At 51.0% G+C, this 21,453-nt stretch overlaps 1 protein-coding gene across 14 annotated transcripts in view; it reads left to right on the top strand.

The window, feature by feature from the left end:
* RAPGEF1 (Rap guanine nucleotide exchange factor 1) overlaps positions 1–21,453 on the top strand; it is a 137,237-nt gene that overhangs the window by 40,033 nt on the left and 75,751 nt on the right. The window contains exon 2 of one of the 14 annotated variants that reach the window (XM_070378799.1): positions 13,998–14,174. The exons of the other annotated variants lie outside the window; for them this stretch is intronic. The gene's annotated coding sequence lies outside the window, so the exon portion shown is untranslated. The remainder of the gene's footprint in view (positions 1–13,997; positions 14,175–21,453) is intronic. 14 annotated transcript variants of the gene reach the window in all.

Genomic DNA, 21,453 nt, shown 5'->3' on the forward strand with positions numbered 1-21,453 from the left:
ATTATCTCATAATTAAGATGGACTGAGGGAGGCAGTTATATTGTTGTGGTTTGCATGTTTACTGTGGGGATTGGCCAGCTGTGTTTATTAGAATCCCATTGAGGTCACAGTGGTGTATGTAATTAGGACCTTGACTGACACAAAACGTACGTGTCTGCTGTCAGCCGGACCCTCACTGCGCTTTGACAGACTGTGCGCGCCGTTTCTCAGCTGGCTGTCCTGCTCCTTGTAGCGCTTGTCCACATAGTTGCCCTGGTCCTCAGGACCTGCTTCACAGCCCCGGTGCCTCCAGGCTTTCTGGCCTCCCGTGTGTACCGTTATCCCTGCCTCTGCCCTCTGTCCCTGACACAGACACCCTGCTTCTGGTCCAAGGTCAACTGCCTCTGCCAAAGTCTGCCTCCCTCCAGAACCTGTTGTGGTTAACATTTGTCTCCTCACCCAGCTGGACTTCGCACTTTCCAGAAGGTAGAAAAATTAGCCTTAGCATCAGGGAACTTCGGCTCTGCCGCTGGTTGGGTAGCCTCCAACAAGTCATTTCCCCTGAGGTTCCTGAACCTGAGACCTGAGTGGACAAGCAAAGGCATCTCAGAGACCTCTCAGACAGAGTGAGGTCTGCTTGCGTTCACGGAGGAAGCCCTTGGCCTAGGGCTCAAATGCAATCAGCTCCTGGCGCAGTGGCTGCCAGGGCGTCCTGGGTCCTGTGTATGACAGCCCTCTGTCTGCTGCAAGAGGAGCAGCCTTCTCTCAGCCCTGCCATCACTCCAGTGCCTGGACTCTGTGGGCCCCGGGGCTCCAGCAGCTGCCCTTCACTTAGCTCACTGGGGAGACAGCTGGAGTCAGTCTGGGTGCTGGTTCTACAGTCTCAGAAGATACTTGGTTGGAAAGCAAAGACCACGGGGAAGATACTTTTTTAAAGCTCTCATTGGATAAAGGGAGCACCTTAATGAGTAATTAGGTTAAACTGAGCACTGCAGGTCTCAGTAACCTTGCTTACAGGGAGCCCAGGAGCTTCGCTCTCCCGTGAAGTCCCTGGGCTGGGGTTCCTCCAGCGGAGCGAGAGGGAGAGCCTCCCTGGAGGGGGGCCTGGGGCAGTGGGGGGCCCGCCTGTCAGCCCGGAGGCCCCAGTGCAGAGCTGCTCTGTACTCTCACGTGCTTTGCTGTAGGAGGAAATCATCCTGCTACTAATCATGAAACCTTGGGGAAATTATGTAATTGCTGTCAGCCTCAATTTGCTCATCTGTAAAAATGAAGACAGCTAATAACCCCTACCTCATAGAGTACAAGGAGGTGTGAACAAAGGATGGAGTTAGCTACGATAATGACTGTGTAAAATTCCCCTTTGTCTTACGTTATAAATCATTGAGTGAAGATTTTTCATACTTTATGGTCACTCTGTGCTTCCAAGATGTGTGCTTGTAATATTTCTTATTCATTCACTGAGTTGGTATTTCTCTACTTCCTACATAGGGGCACAGCATGCTATTTCTCTCTGCTCGGGTTATGATGACCTGTTCATTTCCCAGTGGCATCACCATATTCAGAGCTGTAGTTTGCTGAGTTCGTATTTCAGTGAAGTTGCTTACCTGGGGGCTAGTTTCTGAAGTCAGGTCATAAGGGAAACATTGCCTGTAGTCAAAATTACCCTTGAAATCCCCTCAATCATCTATAATAAGCAGTCTACATTAGGGGAGTCATCAAATGTTTTCTATAAAAAGCCGTATAATCAATAATATGGGCTTTGCAGGCTGTGTATGGTCTCTGTCACATATTGTTCTTCTTTTTTTTTTTTTTTTACAGTCCTTTATAGTGTTTGTTTTTTTTTTTTAAACACAAACCTCTGGGAGATAGTGAAGGATAGGGAAGCCTGGCGTACTGCAGCCCATGGGTCACAAAGAGTTGGACATGACTTAGTGACTGAACAACAGCAATAATGTAAAAAAGCATCTCAGCTCTGGGCCCTTTGAAAACAGGCCTTGGTCTGCACGAGTCACCTGTGGTTAGCAGCCTCCAAGGCAGCCCCAGGGACCCTGTCTCTTGGCGCTCACAAGCCCAGGTGCAGTCCATCTCGTCTTGCATCAGGGCTGGTCACGTGACCAGTAGACTATGGCACAAGCGCTAGATGGCTGTCACCTCTGAAGGTCAGTGTGTTCTCTCTCTCGGATCTGCTGCTCTGGGAGAGACAAGCTGCCCTGTCGTGAGGAGAGGCTCCTGGGTGAGGAGCTGAGGCCCCTCCTGCTCGCAACCTGGGGGTGAGCTCAGAGACGGCCCTGGTCAAACCCCAGGTGACGCAGCTCTGGCCGCACCTGAGACCGTGAACCAGAACCACCCGGCTCACTCAGATCATTCTGTCTTTTGATGATTATAAAATCCTCAGCAGTGAAAGGGGGAACAATGAGAGGTTTAAAGAAAAGAAAGGCTGCTTGCCTGCAGAGTTTAATCCATTCCTTTTAATATTTAGTGTTTTTACCAATTATCCATGTCAACAAAATCTGTTTATGGCTAGGATGCCTAAGTTACCTGAGAGTATGATGAAGCTCTTCCCAGTGGACCAGACCCTGAAGGGACCACTTAATCCACAACAGCTCTCGCTGAGGTGAGTACGGGGAGCCAGACGTCTCCTCAGATCCTGCTCTAATCAAGGCCTTCTCCTTGGCCTCTAGAAGGCCTCTTCTTGGCGTCCTCCAGCATTTGTGCTGGCGCTCTGCTATCACACAGCGCTGCACTTGTGGTCTGCAGGGACCTTGTACTCCCCACCAGATAGCTCCAGCTGGCTCTGCTCTGTTTCAGCTTTGCCCAGAGGACCTTCTGCCCTTGACGGCTCTTCCACAAGCAGCTGACCGTTGACCTGTGTCTTGTGACCTGCCTTGGAAGGATGAGCTGGGCCAGTTGGTTCTGGCTCAGGAATTTGAACCAGGACTCAGCGACAGTCTAATCACTGGTGGGCATTTGAGCTAAAGAGTCCTAAAGAATTGGAGGTAGGCAGCCATGATGTGCTCCTGCTTTATGAGTCGTGGCTCAGAGGAAGCATGCATACACTAGTGAATTGCAGAGCATGTGAGAAGTGCTGTGGGAGGCAGAGGAAGGGGATCAGGAGTACCAGCTCCGAAGGGTCAGGTTGCAGAGGTAAAGCGGGCGGGCAGGGTGGCCTTGTTGGGACGGTGAGGTTTGCATCAGGACTTGGAGAAAGGGGGTTGGCTCAGCGTGTACCTGGGGGACAGACATTCCAGGAGGCGGAATGGTAGGTAGGTGTGTTCACGGAGGTGTGAGAGGCTGGGATGACTGGCCAGAGAGGGAAGATCCTCTTGGGCTTTGAGGACCATTGTGAGGACTTTGACTATCATCCCGAGGGCAACGGCAGGTGTTGCAGAGCTCTGAGCTGAGCAGTGAAACCATCTGGCTTCAGTTTTCCTAGGCTTTCCCAATGGCTCATCAGGTAAAGAATCCACCCGCAACGCAGGACACACAGATGTGGGTTCAATCACTGGGTTGGGAAGATCCCCTGGAGGAGGAAATGGCAACCCATTCTAGTGTTCTTGCCTGAAAAATCCCATGGACAGAGGAGCCTGGCAGGCTCCAGCCCATGGGGTCACAGAAGAGTGGGACATTACTGAGCGCACACACACAGGATCACTCCATTGTGCGTGTAGGGGAATAGAGAAGCCCTGCTAGAAGCTGGAGCAGGGTCTGGAGAGCTGCCACACGACGATAGAGGGCAGGTGGGTCTGAGGGATTTCAAAGATTGGGACTAACAGGGTTTCCTGACTGCTTGGATAAGAGTTGTAAGAGAAGATGGGGAGTCAAGAGGGACTTCACAGTTTCTGGCCTGAACCCCTAACTTTGAGAATGGAGCTGCTGTGGGGGGGGGGTGGTCAGGAGTTTAAGCAGAAGTGCCTTTTAGATCTCCAAATGGAGGTACTGAGAGGAGAGTTAAGTATGCAAGTCTCAAAAGGAGAGAGGGCTGGATTAGAGGTATGAACTTGGAGTTTTGACATAAAGATGGCATCTAGAGCCGCCGAGCGAGCTCCCTAAGGGAGTGAATCTCGATGGGACATGGAACCAGGGCAGAGGCGGAGGTGAAGGACGCTGGTCCTCAGGGCCGCCTTCTTGGTTCTCACCCTTCCTGACAGTTGGGTGAGCTTGGCTTGGATTCCCAGGAGACCCCTTACTCGTATTTACCTTGCGTGCTAAGTTGCTTCAGTCGCTTCCGACTCTGTGCGACCCTATAGACTGCAGCTTGCCAGGCTCCTGTTCATGGGGATTCTCCAGGCAAGAATACTGGAGTGGGTTGCTGCACCCTTCTCCAGGGGCTCTTCCTGACCCAGGGATGGAACCCTTGTCTCTTACATCTCAGCTGCATTGGCAGGTGGGTTCTTTACCACTAGCACCACCTGGGAAGCTTTTACTTCCCTTAAACCTTTCTTTTTATTTGAACGTGTTTCATGTGCTTTGTGTCCCTTGCTACCAAAAGAGTCAGGGCTGAAGGCGGTGTCAGCCCCCTTTACAGGAAGGAAACAGACCCAGAAGTTAAACTTACTCCAGGTTTTACCCAGTAGCCTAACTGGGATTGGTGTCTACATCCCTCTGGCTCCAATGTGTGCAAAGTGTGTGGGATCCCCTTGTCATTCCTGGGCTACTGCTGATGGCTACTGTGCTGTGGGCATTGATTGGTGTGATTTGAATGATTTAAATTGTCTGTTGCAAATCAGGAGGTAGGGTGAATTCCCCACCCCTACCCCGGGCTGAGACTGAAATTGGCTTGAGTTTTAAATCTCAGGAGTCCCAATGCAGTGAAAGCAATTGAAGCATTGAGTGGATAGTTTGTTGATTAATTTCTCTTTTCACTTTCTATCAGGTGTTTGAGCACCTGCTATGTGAGATGCTGTGAGGCACAAATGTTTCCCAGCCTGAATTCTGATTTGACAGAATTCAAATGGCAGGCTGACAAATGCTATGAAGGAGCAGAGCTGAGGTCTGGAGGGTTAAGTCAGAGTTAGCCAGCTGCAACAAGCAGGGCCTGTGGGTGGGGGTGGGTGGGGACATGACCCTGTAGATGAGGAAGCACCACGAAAAGGCCCCGAGGCCACGGTCTGGGGGTGGCGAGGGGCCACTCACATGTACCTCTCCAGCCAAAGCCTTGGGTTGAAGAGCATTGACAGGCGAAAAGACATCGTCGTGTCAAGTGGTGTGTGTGTGTCTGTCTGTGAAAGAGATAGCGAGAGATTGGATTTGTGCTTGAAGATGACCCTGACTTTGGTGCAAGAATGTACTGGAATGGGCAGGAATGGACTCGGAGGCTGAGTCAGTTGTCCCCGCAGGCGGTGGCTGCTGGACGAGGGCGGTGGCAGCAGGACAGAGCCCCTGGCTACTCGGAAAGGGAGATACGCAGGTCTTGACGGTGGCAGGCGTGGGGATGGCAGGGTGGAAGCAGCCGGAAGACGGCCAGGTTCTGGGCTCGTGTCCACTAGTGGCCGCCGCTTGCTGAGATGAGCACGGGGGCAAACCCGCTGTTGCTTACTCGGTTTACATACAAACAGTGAACTGTGGTTCTTTCAGGGCTTTCTCTATTTGTATTACCACAGGAGTCAAAACCACTGACTGCAGGTGTTTGCAAACTCAAGACTGATTGACTCAGTTCTCCCCAAAGGTCTTGACTTATGGGATTTGGGAGCTTTTAAAGGGACTGACTTGGAGAGACAGTGTTCCAAGTCCATCTTGAAGGGCCTGCCTTTTGCCTGGCATGGCGTTGCCAGCACTGTCTCCTCAAGGTAGCTCTGTCCCGGGATGTAACCGCACACGTCCTGACCTTCAGAGGGGAGAAGAGACCTGGCTGTGGGTCATTCTTACTTCTTTTCATGGGCAGTTGGGCTCCTAGTGAGAGTGTTTTCCATTCGGAGGTCCCAGGAAGCCTCCCTCCATGAGGGCCTCGCGTGATTCTTGGGGAACTGCTGTGTCGAGTGTGCTCATGTGGGTAGCCGACGCTGGTACAGGCAGCTGAAAGGGTATTGCGGGCCAGTGGCTAAGACTCTGCACTCCCAGTGCAGGGGGCCCCGCTTCAGTACCTGGTCAGGGAACTAGAATCGAACCGGGGTCCCCTGCATTGCAGGCAGATTCTTTACCAGCTGAGCTACTAGGGAAACCCCTAGATCCCACATGCCACAACTAAAACCTGGCATCGCCAGATAAATATTAAAAGAAAACAGCACCTTTTAAGGCTTGGGGTGGAGAGGTCCTGGGATGGATGGCACAGAGGGAGAGGAGAGAGGGTCTCCTACTTGCCATTAAGTGTTTACCATCTACGTTTAAGCTGGCCGTCCTTGGCACCAACCTGGGGGTTGGGCAGGCTCTAAGTTCTAAATAGGAAGGTGGTTGTACAAATGGCTAAAATGCGTTTTTTTTTTTTTTTTTTTTTTTACTTTTTGTTTTATACTGGAGTGTAGCCAATTAAAGTCCCTCTATGTGTCGTCTTTCCTGCCAGTTAAAAAAAAGCCAGAACTTCCCTGGCAGTCCATGGTTAAGACACCATGCTTCCACTACAGGAGGTGCGGGTTCCACCTCTGGTTGGGGAATTCAGATGCTGTATGCCACACAACACAGGCAAAAAAATTGTAAAAAGAAAGAAAAAGAAACATCTAAGTATCACTTTACTCACAATGTTTCAAAACATGAATTCTAAAGGGAACATAGTTGAGAACAGTCTTTTGGTGGTTGGGGGTGGGGAAGAGGTGAATAGAATTCCCTCTGCAAGACATTCAGTTGGCCACTCAAAAATAATTGGTTATTAATTGATCGTTCTCAAATTTTCCAGTATTTTTAAGAAGCCAGAGGCTAGCAGTTTATTTTAACATAACTGATACGATTGGCGATTTTATTATCTTGGTACAATTTTGAACCTCAGCAGTCGAAATGTTTTCATTTTATGTCTTCCTTTTCACCCCCATTCATACCCCATTCATAATTAGACTAAATAATTCTAGTACAACTGTGTCATTACGTTCAAGGGCCGTGAATGAGAAGTATCTGGGGCTGAGGAGGCATATCGTGGGCTCTGACGTTTTACTTCATTCAGCGAATGTTACTGAGAACTTCGAGTGTGTCCAGCACCGAGCAGAGCCCTGGGAGCAAAGGCCCGTCTTGCTGCCTAGAGGAGGAGAGGGGAGGTCAACTTACCCTGCAGTGCAGAGGAGCTCTAACTCAGTCACCTGTTCTGGAGGTCTAGGGAGGTCAGAAAACAACTGCTCTACCAGCGGGAGCCGAGCTATTGTGTGTCGATAGTCCGGGTGGTGGCTTGCCTTTGATTTCAGGGCCCACGTGATGGTTCTGTGTGCTGGTGCTATTATGCAGGGGGGTTGCATCTTCTACAGACAGAGGAGTTGCATTTGAACAAAAGAACAGAAAATAGCAATCGTGCATAACCAAGGTACCCTGGAGAATCCCTGTAGGAGGCCAGCAAAGCGAGCTGAACTTTCAGCGTGGATACAGACTGCTGTCTCTTTAGACCAGAGGTGTGCAAACCAGCACTCTGGGGTCCGGTCCTCGTGGCTCCCTGTTTGTGTGAACAGTTTCGTGGGCACGGCCACGTCCGTTCTTTTTCACGTCATCTGTGTGGCTTTCCCGTGAAGATGGCAGAGTCTAGTAGTGTAACAGACCTTATGCCCCACAAAGTGGGAAATACTTAACTCTTTTGCCCTTTAAAGAAAGTTTGCTGACCCCTGCTTTAGAGCAAATGGAGAGGTTCATTTTGTGTTTGGGTACCATGTGGTAAAAAGAACATTGTCATCCTTAAATACCAGAATCCCGCTGGTGAGGTGAGGCATTCACACCACAGAAGGCGTGAAGGAGCTTTGGAGACCGTCGTTTGACCTCTCGTGTCTTACTTGTACCTGGGGTCTTACGCTCTTGACAGAGATGGAGAGTGGTTTACTTAAAGTATTTATCCTCTCTTTTTCCCTTCCTCCCTCCCCTTTTCTGTTTTTCAAGTGCACGTAATTGAATTCATCTGAGCTTAATGGAGCCCCTCATTTGCTCTTTGTGCTTCAGCGGTGGTGGGCCGATTAGAGAACAGGTCGACTTGATGTGCAGACAATGCATTGCTACTACCTGAAAAGCTGAAATGATGTCATCTTTTTCAAAGCTCTTTATCTGTTTGTTCATTTTTGGTGTGCTGGGTCTCCGTTGCTGTGTGGGCTTCTGTCTAGCTGCAGAGAGCAGGAGCTCCCCTCTCGTGGTGTGCCGGCATCTCATTGCCATGGCATCTCCTGGTGCAGAGCGCGGGCTCTAGGGCTCACGGGCCTCAGCAGTCACGGCACACAAGCTCAGCGGCCGCGTCTCCCAGGATCGAACCTGTGTCTCCTGCCTTGGCAGGTGGATTCTTTACCACTGAGCCCCCAGGGAAGCCCTAAAATGATGTCATTTTGATTTCAGTGGAGAACAGTGGTAAGCACGCGTCATCGTCTTGACCTGGTTAAGTGTCTTGAACCCAGAACACCACCCTGCCTTTCCATACCGTGTTCACATTGTAGCTGGTGACGCTTTAAGAAACCATTGCCCAGGTGTTAAACCAGTGTTGTTAACATAAATGTTTTGAATTATAAATTTAATTTGATTTTATAATTGTATAGGGGCTATAAGCATGTGGCAGACAGACCCTCAGGTGGCCCTCATGATTGTCTCCTGGTGTTCACACGTTTTGTCTAATCCTTTAAGTGTGAATGGCCCTGCGACTCACTTCTAACCCTAACCCTAACCCACTTCTAACTGAGAGAACGTAGCAGAGGTGGTGGGGTGTCCCTCTGTTACAGGAGACTGTCTTTCTAAGACAGACTAGAGACATCTTCCCTTGCGAGCTTTGGAGAAGTCAGAGGTCGTGTGTGTCAAGGAGCTGAGGGTGGCCTCCAGCCTGCACTCAGCCGGAAGCTGAGGCCCTTAGTCCGTGGCTGCCCGGAAACGACTTCTGCCCGCTGCCTGAGGGAGACCAGACACAGACCCTTCCCTGGTCAGACCTCCAGATGAGACATCAGCCCTGCCTGCACCTCAACTGCAGCCTTGGCAGAGGGCCCATCTGAGCTGTGCCTGGACCCTGACCAACAGAAACTGCACACTAATATATGTGCATGCTTTTGGTTACTCAGCAACAGAAAACTATTACACTACAAAACATAGGTGTTTACACCACTTTTTATTGGTTCATACTTAGCATTATAAAAATCCAGGCAAATCCTGGGAGTCTGCAGTGGGTTGTTTCCTTCTCAGAAGTTGTCCTTAGTTTGGTCACTTGACAGAATTGGGAATCGTGACTTAGATAACGGTGTTGTATCTGTGTTACATTGTACGAAACCGGTCCCTGCACTGCAGTGATGTGGAATATATCCCTGTTCTCAGGAGCTACTCACTGAAGTATTTAAGGGACCCACTGATGCGTGACACTCAGATGGTTCAGAAAGATTTGCATATATGTCAAGTAAATAGATGTGTTTGTGTAGTATTTCCCCCTGCTTGCTTTTTTTAAGGTTTGTTTATGACTGTGCTAAGTCTTCGCCACCCTGCAGGCTTGCTTTAGTTACGGTGAGCACAGCTGCTCTCCACTGTGGAGCGGTGGCTTCTCTTGTTGCAGAGCACGGGCTCGAGGGCCCAGTAGTCGCAGCTCCCGGGCTCCAGAGCGCTGGCTCAGTAGTTGCGGTGCAAGGGGGTCAGTTGCCACGTGGCACATTGGATCTTCCTGGCTCAGGGATCAAACTGGTATCCCCTGCATTGGCAGGCAGATTCTTAACCACTGAGTCACCAGGGGAGCCCCTCTCCCCTGTTTTTTAAATATAAAATCAGAGAAGCTCTAGAAGGCCTTCCCTCTTAGGGTACAGCATTTTACCGTTTGTTTTTGCTTTTGCATTTCCTGTGTGTAATACCTCCTGAGGCAAAATAGACGCTAAAAATGTCGCTCTGTGTTTGCCATTGTTTTGCCCAAGCCAAAGAGGCCAGAAGTTGTCGGACCTGTAGGGATGTGGTCACTTGTGTAAGAGAGTTTAATTCTCTCATACATAAATACATATTCTTTCCTTTATAAGAGTAACCCTTTGCAGGGGGTGCTACTGCTTGTCTCCCTTTTGTTAGCAGGGATGTTAAACTAACGTCCAGATTTTCAGATCTACTTAGTGGTGGAGCCAGGCTTGACTGCAGCCTTGTCCCTGCCTGGTTACCGCCAGACTTCAGCCCGAGGGCTCCTCCTGCTGCTCTGCTCCTCAGGTGGTCCCGGAAAGCGGCCCGATCTCTTGGGGCTGATCACCCAACCCAGCAGTAGCTCACCTCCTGAGGGCACATCTGAGCTCAGCCCCTTGAGCTTTGTCTCCAGTTCCCTTCTTGCCTCACCCAGCAAATCCAAAAGTGGTCCTGAAGTCATTTCTCTGGTCTAACAAGGTATTTCTGGCAGGACCCCGATAAGAGACATCCTGCTCAGGATGTTGCTGTGGTCATGGTGGAAGGGATGGACACTTCGCACGGGCTGACCTCATGCATGTCCTCTCTGCAGTCCGCCTCAGCTTCCAGGGCGCCATGACCCATCCATCCTTTGCTGCCTGCATGCCCCCTTCTTGTCCAGGGCTGAGGTTTGGGCCCGACTTCTCCCTTGAGCCTCAGTGGGGTTCCCACTCCCCACACTTGGGCCGCGTTCGTGTCCACTCCTTTCTATCAGTGCCGTTCCCCCATCTGGAGGACCCCCGACGTCTGGACCTGTCTTATGCCTGCTGCCCTCTTTACCCTGCTCCTGCCCTTCCAGACCTGTCCACTTCACCTACCAAAAACGAGGGACAATGATAAAGCCAAACCTCCAGCCCCCCTGTGTCATCTTGGCTGCCTGCCTAAATGTGGGGCGCTTTGAAGAGAGCTTCTCGGAGGAGGAAGTGGGTGGCCGGTTCTCCTCCCGCAGCCTCCGTGGGGGCCGGCCTGCAGGTGCACCATCTGATTGGGTCTCTTTTCACCCAAAGTCCCAGCTCGCCCCGGGAGTGCTGAGAGTCCTGGGGCAGGCCTTAGTCATCAGGACTGGGACCGCGCTGAGGGTAGGCCTCGGACTGCCATCTCATTTCTGCCAAAAATAGGTGAGGAAATTTCCTATTTCCATTAAGTTTTTTAAGGTTATTTCTATATTAAGCTGGAGCTCTTGGAAGCAACACACCAGGCTGTGTTAGTAGCTTACATTCCTCAGAAGTGTCTTCACCAATAGAAAGTTATTGGGTTATTGATTTTTTAATAGATAGCAGATATTAAGTGGTTGTTTGAAGAGCATTGTAGATCTTGTAAATCCAAGATTGAGGACTCAATTCACGGTGTTCCTTTACATCCCCTTTAAAATTCTTTCTAGAATGTTGTACCAGGAAAAGAACCTCTCGTCTGTTGAGTTGGTTCATTTTCTCTGGATGGTCCAAAGTTAACCCAGCTTTTTTGCCTTTTTACTTTTGCTGCTAGGAGATTTAAGAACCAGATGATCTTGGCCCAGTCACAGAAAATACTGTGCTCCAAGCTTTTGAGTGTGTTCTCTTTTAAACTGTCTTATTAGTTACGTGCCTAGTGTTGCCTAAATAAATACCTGCCTGGGAAGAGTTGCTTTGTTCCTACTTCTGAGTAGAAGCAGCTGTGGGTGTTAATTATTAGGTACAGGTTTTAACTAATGGAGAGGAGAGCTTGTTGACCCGTGGCACACCCTGCGTGAGATCTCTGATTTCTGCTTCTGCTCTGGGGTCAAATCCTGTGATGTAATTTTGATTGAGGAGCCCTCCTGGAGCGTGTCTGTGGGCTTGGTGCAGCCAGTGTTGAAGATGAGCTCTGCAGCATCTGGGAGAAGGCGATGGCACCCCACTCCAGTGCTCTTGCCTGGAGAATCCCATGGATGGAGGAGCCTGATAGGCTGCTGTCCATGGGGTCGTTAGGAGTCAGACAGGACTGAGCGACTTCACTTTCACTTTTCACTTTCATGCATTGGAGAAGGAAATGGCAACCCACTCCGATGATCTTGCCTGGAGAATCCCAGGGGCGGGGAGCCTGGTGGGCTGCCGTCTATGGGGTCGCACAGAGTCGGACACGACTGAAGCGACTTAGCAGCAGCAGCAGCATCTGGGCTGTTTGTCTGCCTTCTGACCAGGTTTCATTCCACCTCCCTGGTCCCTTGGACCAAGCGGGAAGGAAAAAAAACTCCTGGCACGTGCTTTTAGCAGGACCCTTAGGTGTAAGGTGGGGGCTTCCCTTCTGGCTCAGCTGGTAAAGAATCCGCCTGCAATGCGGGAGACCTGGGTTTGATCCCTTGGTTGGGAAGATCCCTGGAGAAGGGAACAGCTACCCACTCCAGTATCCTGGCCTTGAGAATTCCATGGATTGTATAGTCTATGGGGTCACAAAGAGTCGGACGCAACTGAGCGACTTTGACTAGGCATAAGGGAAGAAGCTTATTTTAGTTGTTTTTAATGTTATGGTAGTTGGGTTTCGTCTTTCCCCTTAGGGTAGAGCATTTTAGCTTTTGTTTTTGCTTTTTCATTTCCTGCGTATACCTCCTGAAGCAAAATGGACTGCTAAAAATGTCACCTGGTGTTTATTTGTGCCTAAAATAAAATAAAGACTTGTAAACACTGTGAGTCACTAAAGTAGTTTTAGGAGGGAAGAAATGTTATCACTGTTATTCTTTTCTATCCTTCAAGAAATTTTCCAGTGGATTTCCCGTGCTTATTTTGTAATTGGGCATTACATAATCCAGTTCTTTCATCAGTAGCCATACAATAATATTTTATTTGCTGGCACCTTGCATCTCGGCTTGTATGCACGCTTTAGTTTTTAAAGTGTAGTAAGTTTTGGAGGAAGATTGTGGTTAAAGAAGAAAGTTGCTGGAAAATAGGGTTGTGCTGCTGATCCAGCAAAGTACCTGGAAGAAGGCCTGTGCATGTCCACCGTGCACGTCGTAGAGCCTGCTCACCTGCTTGCCTGCCCCAGGGCACACCTGGTCTTGTTCCCCAGGCAGCCTCTAGCACACAGTAGATGCTCTGTGAGTGTTTCTTTGGATCCATGAAGTCTGTAGCATGGCAGGTGGGAAAAGAATAAAGAAGAGTGGTCTTATAAACCAATGAAGAAAGAAGGGGAATCAGCTGGCCTATGGTTCTCAGACTTGGTGTGCATCAGGATCCCGTGGAAGGCAGCTAAAGCACATTGCTGGGCCCACCCCCAGAGCCCCCATACATGGGGCCTAGGAGATCCTGGGTGGGGCTGCTGCACCTGGTGGGTCAGGGCCCGCTTTTGAGAACCATCATCTAGGCGGATTGCCCTTGTTTTCCAGATGAGACAAGAGATTTGAAGAAGCTGCACCTTACCTCACTGACAAAACTAATGAGTGTTAGAACTGACATTAAAAGCCAAACCTTTCCTCCCACTTTCTGACTTCCAGGAAAGAGAAATGTACCCCGATGTCTCTAAATCGGCAGACTGCTCTGGTGACCACATTCCCCAGTTTCTTTCTTAGGAAGAAAGACAACTCTGGGCAGAACCAGAGGCCGAGAGATGTTGTTCCAGATATTTGTTAGTTACTCTTGCAAAAGTGCCTGTGGCCAGTGCCTGTTTGTGACGGTATCTGCTGCCCATCAAAGGGGTGGTTTGTCTGGGAGCTGAGGAGAGGCCTCGCGTCGTTGCCGGGTGTGTCCTTGATGTCTCTTGAGTGTCTGAGAGAGGTTAGCACAGCCCTGGTGCCTGGTCAGCTGTGGATGGGACCCTGCCTCCCAGGAGAGTTGGCCACCCACACAGGTGATTTCCACACTGTGTGGTTGGTACTGAACTGGGAATAGTGGGGCACTTCTTATGTAATTTATTAAATTACAAAAATTTGAATTATTTTAAGAATAATTTTGTAAATTTTAAATTATAATTTAAAGTTGATTTACAGTGTTGTGTTGATTTCTGCTGAAGTGATGCAGTTATACATGTATCTTTTTCTGTACCTCCTTTTTCATATTCTTTGCTCTTATGGTTTATCACAGGATGTTGAGTGTCGTTCTCTGTGCTGTGCAGGAGGACCTTGTTGTGTATCCATCCTATATATGGTAGTCTGCATCTGGTGATTTCAAGCTCTCAATCCGTCCCTCCCCCACACCTCCTCCTTGGCAGCCACAAGTCCTTCTCTTCTCTATGCCTGGAAATCTGTTTCTGCTTCATAGGTAAGTTCATTGGTGTCATATTTTAGATTCCACAGACATGTGGACAAGTACGGTATTTGTCTTTCTCTTTCTGGACTCAGTGTGATAATCTCTAGAACCATCTTTGTGGCTGCAAATGGCATTATTTTACTCTTTTTATGGCCGAGTGATGTTCTGTTGTGTGTGCACCGCATCTTCCTTGTCCGTTCACCGGTCGATGGGCATTTAGGTAGTTTCCGGGCCTTGGCTGTTGTGATTGAGTCATGTACAGGATTTAATAGGTTATTAAATATTGCTGCTGTGAACATAGGAGTGCATGTATCGTCTCAAATAGTTTTGTTCAGACGTATGTCCAGGAGTGGGATTCCTGGATCATACAACAACTCTCTTTTTCAGTGTTTTTGAGGACCCTCCAGACTATTTTCCACAGTGGCTGTGCCGACTTACATTCCCATCAACAGTGTGGGAAGGCTCCCTTTTCTGGTGGAGCATTCTGGATGGAAACTCGGAGCTCCGGGGCTTTCTGACACACAGCCCTTCTCTGCCTTCTCTGGCTGGGATAGGTAAGGATGTCTGACAGGCAGCCAGGCTTGGAGCAGAAGCTACTCAGTTTGGGCAGAAAGAGGTTATGGAAGGTGTTTCCCGTGCACACTGTTTCACTTTCCATCACCCTGCCTCCTCCTTCCTAGTAGCTTTCCACTCAGAAAGACTCAGTCACTGATAATGCTTAAGGAGGACACTTTGGTGTCGTGGTTGAGTCAGCTGGCCGCAAAGCGAGCAGAGTCTGAGTTCAGACCGCTTCCCCAGTCGCTGAGTGACTTTGGGCCTAGTTAGTTTCTCTGAGCCTTAGTTTCTTCATCTTTAAAGTGGTTTTCACATTACTTTCTGGCATAGTGAGCACTCAGTAAACTCTGGACTATTTTAAGCGAATGTGGTGTGAAACAGGTTGGGTTAACAGCTGCCTGCAGTTCCTGTTTGCTCCCACTTCCTGTGGTCTTGCGGCCTAAAGACAGGTCGGCCGTGCTGCAGACTTGGATTTTGCCTGGTGGCAATTTGTGTTAAGACAGGGTTGGGGGAATTCACTTTGTCTAGACAGCAAGACCACCAGTCCCTTGGTAATGAATCTCTTCATGGAAAGGAAGGTAGCCTCAGGGTGGCTGGTGTCTCACCCTGTTGGGGACCGTGTTTAGCTTCTGTAGCAAGTGAAGAAAGCCCGCGCTAAGCCCTCTGCTGCATTACCTGCTGGGAAACGCATTTCCCAGCAGCCTAGGGGGCTTCAGGCTCCCTGATCCGGCAGGACCCACCTCTCCTTATTGACCTTCTGTCAAGTCTCCTGATTCACCTTGACCCTGCCGACCCTGGCCTTCTAAACATGCCCTGCCCTCTCCCAGGAGCACTGCTCCCCAGAAAGAAAAGGAAAATCTGGCCAACTGCAGTGAATCTTTCAGGCTTCAGTGTAAACCGGAGGCCTTGCGGGATTGAACGTGGTTGTGAGTGTTGTTCGGTCATTAAGTTGTGTCCGACGCTTTGCCACCCCATGGACTGCAGCACGCCCCTCTCCACTGTCCTCCACTACCTCCCGGAGTTTGCTGGAGTTCGTGTCCATTGAGTGTGGCTGCCCACCGTTAAAGCGGGCTCTGATGCGCACCTTTCCATGACGCCCTCTGCTTCCCTGTCTCCCACCCTCGTCCCCTGCACCTCCCACTGGCGGTCCCCCCACAGAAACCACTCGCACCTGAACCCTGCCTCAGTCCACCTCTGGGAGACCCAGGCTGAGGTCCCATCATTCATCGCCCTATGCTGAGTGGCTCGGGGCTTGGGCCTGGCTTTTGTAGAACTTGTCACCCTTGTATCGATGTCTCAGACTTCCCGTCCCTGTCACCCTTCGGCACTGGTACCCTGTCTGTCTGACACCGCTGCACCCCAGGCCTCTAGGAGTCAGGGGTTTGAGAAGCTCTCTGTGCCGTGTTCCCCTCGCACGGTCGTCGTCTCCACGGGGCTCCTCTCCCTCTGAAGAGGAGCGAGGGGGTGGGCCGGGGGTCTGCTGGCAGCCAGCCCAGGCTGGACCTCACTTCAAGGGCACTCTCTTTGGCTTGTGGCCTTAAGGTAGGAGCAGGAGGGGCCGTGTCGGGGGTTGTTGACCCTCACCAGACGGCTGCCGTCAGTTTGCACCTCCCTAAGCTCCGGCCACCCCCGAGCCAGCAGAGCCGCGTTAGTGCCATGGGCCCCGCGTGGCTCGGGCCCTAGAAGGGGGACATGACGCAGGAGAGAAGTGTTTCCTGACCTGTGTGTGGAGCTCCAGAGTCTTCGTCCCTGGGCAGAGGCCCAGAGGGTGGCCTCTCAGGTTGTGGGGAGCTGGCCCAGGGCCAGCTGTACTGCACAGAGGTGTGAGCTGAGCTCTACGAGGCGGGCTTCTCTAAGTAGGAGATCAGTTTTAAAGCTGAACAGTGCGCCGTGAGATTGGATGCAAGAGGCTGCCTGGTTCAGCATTCCAGAACTGGCCTCTGCGTGGTTGGTTTTGGCTCACCGCCTCAGAAATGAATGTTGGAGATAACGTGGGAGCCCCGTACTGCTTGGCCTTCAGCTGTGCTTCAGGACACACAGTTCCATGCTAGTATTTTTGTTTTGATGAGAAATTTAAAAACACTATTCTCAGCCTCTACCACAAAGAATACAAAAATACTGTTATTGCAAAGAAACTAAATCTATTTTGATCCCTTCTCTGTGGTGGTGTTTCAGTTTGTAAAGAAAGTTGGAACCAAAAACATTTGAAAAGGTGGCCTTAAAAATGTGCCAAACTTTCTGCAGCGTGTAGACCCACTTACAGATTCAGTCCACTGATTTTTGCACAGTTTGCAAACATATCCACGAGTTTTTTGGAAGCTGTGTATTTGTACTACAGTGTTTAGTTCTGAGGACATTGTGGCTGGCAGACACAAGTTGCAGAACAAAAGCTGTCTTTTAGGAGATTTAAGTCACGATGGGTAAATGATGGACCCACACGTCCTGCAAGAAATGAAGTGACATGTGTTCCTTCTCAGTCACTTGGTGGCTCTCAGGAGCTTCGGTTGAACACCACCAGACTTTCTTTCGTCCCCTTCACTCCGCGGCGCGGGTTTTTGGAGACACAGAGCCTGGGTGACGGGAGCACCCCGCTCGCTGTCACATTGGGAGGATCTGCATTTGGGGAGGCTGGTCCTGGGCAGTCCCTTTCCTTGCTCTCCGGGAAATAGGAGGTTTCCCATCTTAAATGCGCCTTTCGTCTTCGAATGTGCCGGCACTTTAAAGAGACTAAAGATTCTTCACTTTCCATGAAAGAAACAATGCATTCACGGGCTGGGGGCAGTGTAGAGTGAGGACCTGACCTCCGGCCTCGAGGGCCAAGCAGCGTGGGGGCCTGTCACCCGCAGCCCTAACTGTCACTCAGACACCTCGGCCTGTCTCCTTTCAGCTTGCTTCTGGCTGCAAGTGCAGATGTGTATAGGTGTCTCGTTTATACCTTTTTAGACCAGTGCCCTGTCTTCGGCCCACCTCTCTACCCTCTTGAGAATCACTGTCAGAACAGTTTACTTGAGGGCAGAGAGACATCACCAAAGTAGATGCCTCCTGTAAGGAAGCACGGCATTATTAACGGAAGGAAGAGCAATGATGTATCACTTTGGTCCACCAGTTCTGGGTGGAATACGGTATCCCAAGAACTCTGCATGTGGTTGGTCCCGTTTTATTCATTGTCTTACTCCTGCTCTGACTCACCGTGTAGCCAAGGAGACCTGGCTCAGCCCGAGTTTCTTGCCTGGGGGAGCTGGTTGGGATTCATCAGCTGAGACTGGTGGTTGGGCCCCGCCCCCAGGCCTTGAGTTTATCAGTCTTTCTCCCTATCCGGAGGGGCTTGTCCTGAGGCATGTTCTGAGATGAGACCCTCCCCTTCTGTCAGAGTCAAGGGTCCACCTGCCTGTGTCACTTCCTGTGTGCACTTGGCCCTGCTAGGCTTGCTGTTCACCCCTCCCGTTCTTTGGCCCACTATTTGGAGTTTCTTAACAGCTTCACTGTTTTCCCCCAGACCTTCATCCTCAAACACCGTGCTTCTCAAACTTGATCATGCTGCAGAGTTGCCTGGAGGACTGGCTGAGCCCTAGTCCCTGGGTCCCTTCCCTAGAGAGCCTGCCCACAAGGTCAGGGCTGGGTGCAGAGCCCGCCTTCTGAGCAGTTCCAGGTCAGGGCGGTGCCACTGTCTGCCCCACTGTCCCCACCTCAATTCTTTGCTCTCACGGAAGACTGAGAATCACCTCAAGGGATTGAAAAGTGAGAAAGACTTGAACACGTTCAGGTTTTGTAATATACTCTGTGTACTTGATCACAAAGTAAAACGTTTCTTACCATGCTAGGTGGTCAGAAAAGCCTGCGCACTCCTGACCCCTCTGCCTCAGAAGCGACGCACCTGTTGGCACTGCCCCTGTGCCCGATTCTTAGTTCCAGACCTAGGTCGGGGAGCTCAGCCACGGTCCAGGCCACTTCTGGTCAAGACTAGCTTTGTGGTCCCGATGGCCCATACAGGACCCTGAGCTGTGGCTCCTCTTTGTCCTAGTTAGAGCGTTTTCCCCCCCATGCTCCCCAGGGAGTGGGGTCTTCAGCATCTCAAGTTGGTCGTAACTGAAATAAGTCTCAAGAAGCGTTTAGCCTTACTGTCTGCAGTGGCCTCAGATGGTTTGTATCACATTTTATGCGTTCATCCAGGAAATTGGTTTTGGGACCTCCCAATGGGTTGTGACCTGAGTAATCGTCAGCAGGAGGGATCGGCTACGTGTCTGCCCTCCCACCCCATGTGGCCAGGGCGTACTCAGTTCATCTCTCACCCAGATCAGCCCTCATCCCTTTGCACTTTTCACAGCTGAAGTCTGCGTGTCTTCTAGGCTTACAGCTCTAGGGCTTCCTTCTAAGAGTTTTGTGGGTCTCTTAGGAAGTAAACCCCTTGTTTCTTCAGCAGTTGTCTTGCTCTGCTGTGTGTGGGAGCCCTGGGTGTATGGCTTTACTTCCTTGTTCGCTTGTAAACTACTCAAGGGCAGGGCCTCTATTCCTGTTAAACCACAGACCTGCTGTGGGACCAAATGCCCAGCATCTGGCTGTGGGAGGAGCGCGCTGTGCGCAGGGCCAGGGCCTGGACTCTGTGTTCAGCCTGTTTTCGGCAGAAAAGTGAGTGTTACCTGCGAACAGCTGACTTTGAGACCACAGGTCTCTGCCTTCTCCCCATACGGCCTGTGTGTGCTCTTCCCCCCAGGCTGCCAGGATAGAGGCCTGCAGACAACTGGCAGGAAGCCGCCTCCTATGCAAAGATTTGGTCCTTTATAAAAAGAGCTTCAATTCTAGGAGACTTCAAGGATACGGCTGCTGAGGGAGAACAGGGGAAAGTGAGATTCCTTCTCAAAAAATGCACACTGTCTCCTGCCCTGAGGATTCTAGAATGAGACAACTGGATTTTTCCTAAAGGCACTCACTAGGGTGGAGTAGGTTTGGTAGAGTTCTGAGTAAGAGAGAGAATTTGGAAAGAGAGGAATGTCATTTGGCTGCGTCCAAGATCCAGGGAAGGGGCCAGCGCCACTGAAGAGCTGTCTTTAAAAGTACATATTGTGAGGCCATCTGTTATTTATCACAGACCGTAAAGGTATAACTTCTGTGAGAACTGGGAAGCCTTCTTGATTTCAGAAAATCCCCTTGTAGCGCTTTCTAGCCAAATGTTGGCAACTCCAGCAATCATGGAAATACGAGTTCTTCAGTAGCTGTTGGTTAAAAACTTCCACCCGTAATCCCACCTCCCAAGAGGAAAGAGTCAGTGTGTATGACCTGGGCTAAGAGACCATGCCCAAGACCTCCTCACCGAGGGCATCTTACTCAAGAGCTGGCATGGCCAGGAGCCCTTTGATGCAATGCTCCGAGTGAGCTGCCTGGGTCCTGGTCTCTTCCAGAGGGTGTGAATCACTTTTACAAGCAGAACTGGCTGGCCTGAAAGCCTTTTCTTCTGCTCTTGTGGTGACTTGCTTCCCTGGTGATCAAAGCTGTGAACACATCTAATAAACAGCATATTTGCTAGTCTCTGGCTTAAAAAAAGAGGAAGAGGAGCCCACGCTGAGACGTGCCATCTGAGTCGGAAGCCGGGCTGGGGGCAGGGTGGGGAGGGTGTGGTGGAGAGTGGTGCGCATCGGCGAGCACGGGGCCCTGTTCCCGTGGGCACCAGCTTGTTCCCCGTGGGGCACACGCGCCCTCCTGCCTCTGAACCCAGGCTCTGCTTCATCCGGGCTGTACTGAGGGTTCTTTCTCTCTGAGTTTGGGGGCTGTGAAGCTGCACTAGGATTGCATCTAGTCTGTCCCTTGTTCCTCAGCCTCCATCTCCCACCCTGGAGGGTCCTCCATGGAGCGCCTCAGTCGTGCGCACACTCCGGCTGCGGGAAATGGTCCCAGCGGCTGCAGCTGCCACCCTCCCTGGTGTCTGCAGTCCCTGTGCATGGGCACCCGTACATTGGACCAGACACGGATTGGGCTGGATTTCAGGCTCTGAGCTGATGAAATTCTGGCTTTGACTAGACCAGCCTGACTTCAGATTATCAAGGCCACTCGGAGCCTCCCGTGGGCCATTAGACCATCTGCAGCTGTGGTGGCTCACAAGCAGAGGGTGGGGGCATGTCCCAAGCACGCGAACTGTCTTCCATTCTAGGCTTCTTTGCATTTTTACCTGCTCTGCTGAAGTTGTCCCCTGAGGAAGAGAAACGACTGGAAGCAGTTAATACTTTTCCAGCTGCTGCTGAGGAGGGGCCCTGGACCACCTTTGTTCGGGAGGCCTGGGCCCTAGGCTGGCGGGAGAGCAGTTCCCAGGCCTCGGCAGCCTCTGTCAGGACTGGGATCCTTGCTGGCGCCCACGCTTCCCATCCCTCACTTGGCAGCGGGTGGGGAGCGGGGCCTCTGAGGCGGGGCAGCCGGGACCACCTTGGTCCCCACCCCCAGAGGCTGGGGTTGATCCCAGCTTGATTCGGAACGTGTGGAGCAGAGTAGGGTCTGGCTTTTTTCCCTATGTGTATATGAACACACATGATCGACCTTGTGGGAACAGAGCCCTGGACACAGCCTGGGGGACGGGAGCAGGGGGCGGTCTGTCACGAGGTGCTCGTCCCAGTGCCCCTTTGGTTCCAGAGAAAAGGCACTGCTGCCAGGGGTGAGGGTGACGACCTTCTCCTCTGCTCCACGCCTGGGCAGCCGGAAGTGCGCCTTTGGAGACATGGGCATGTTCAGGTCCCTCGGCGTCCCTCACAGG

The sequence above is a fragment of the Bos mutus genome, chromosome 11, assembly GCF_027580195.1.
Source record: "Bos mutus isolate GX-2022 chromosome 11, NWIPB_WYAK_1.1, whole genome shotgun sequence".
Classification (NCBI taxonomy): Eukaryota; Metazoa; Chordata; class Mammalia; order Artiodactyla; family Bovidae; genus Bos; species Bos mutus.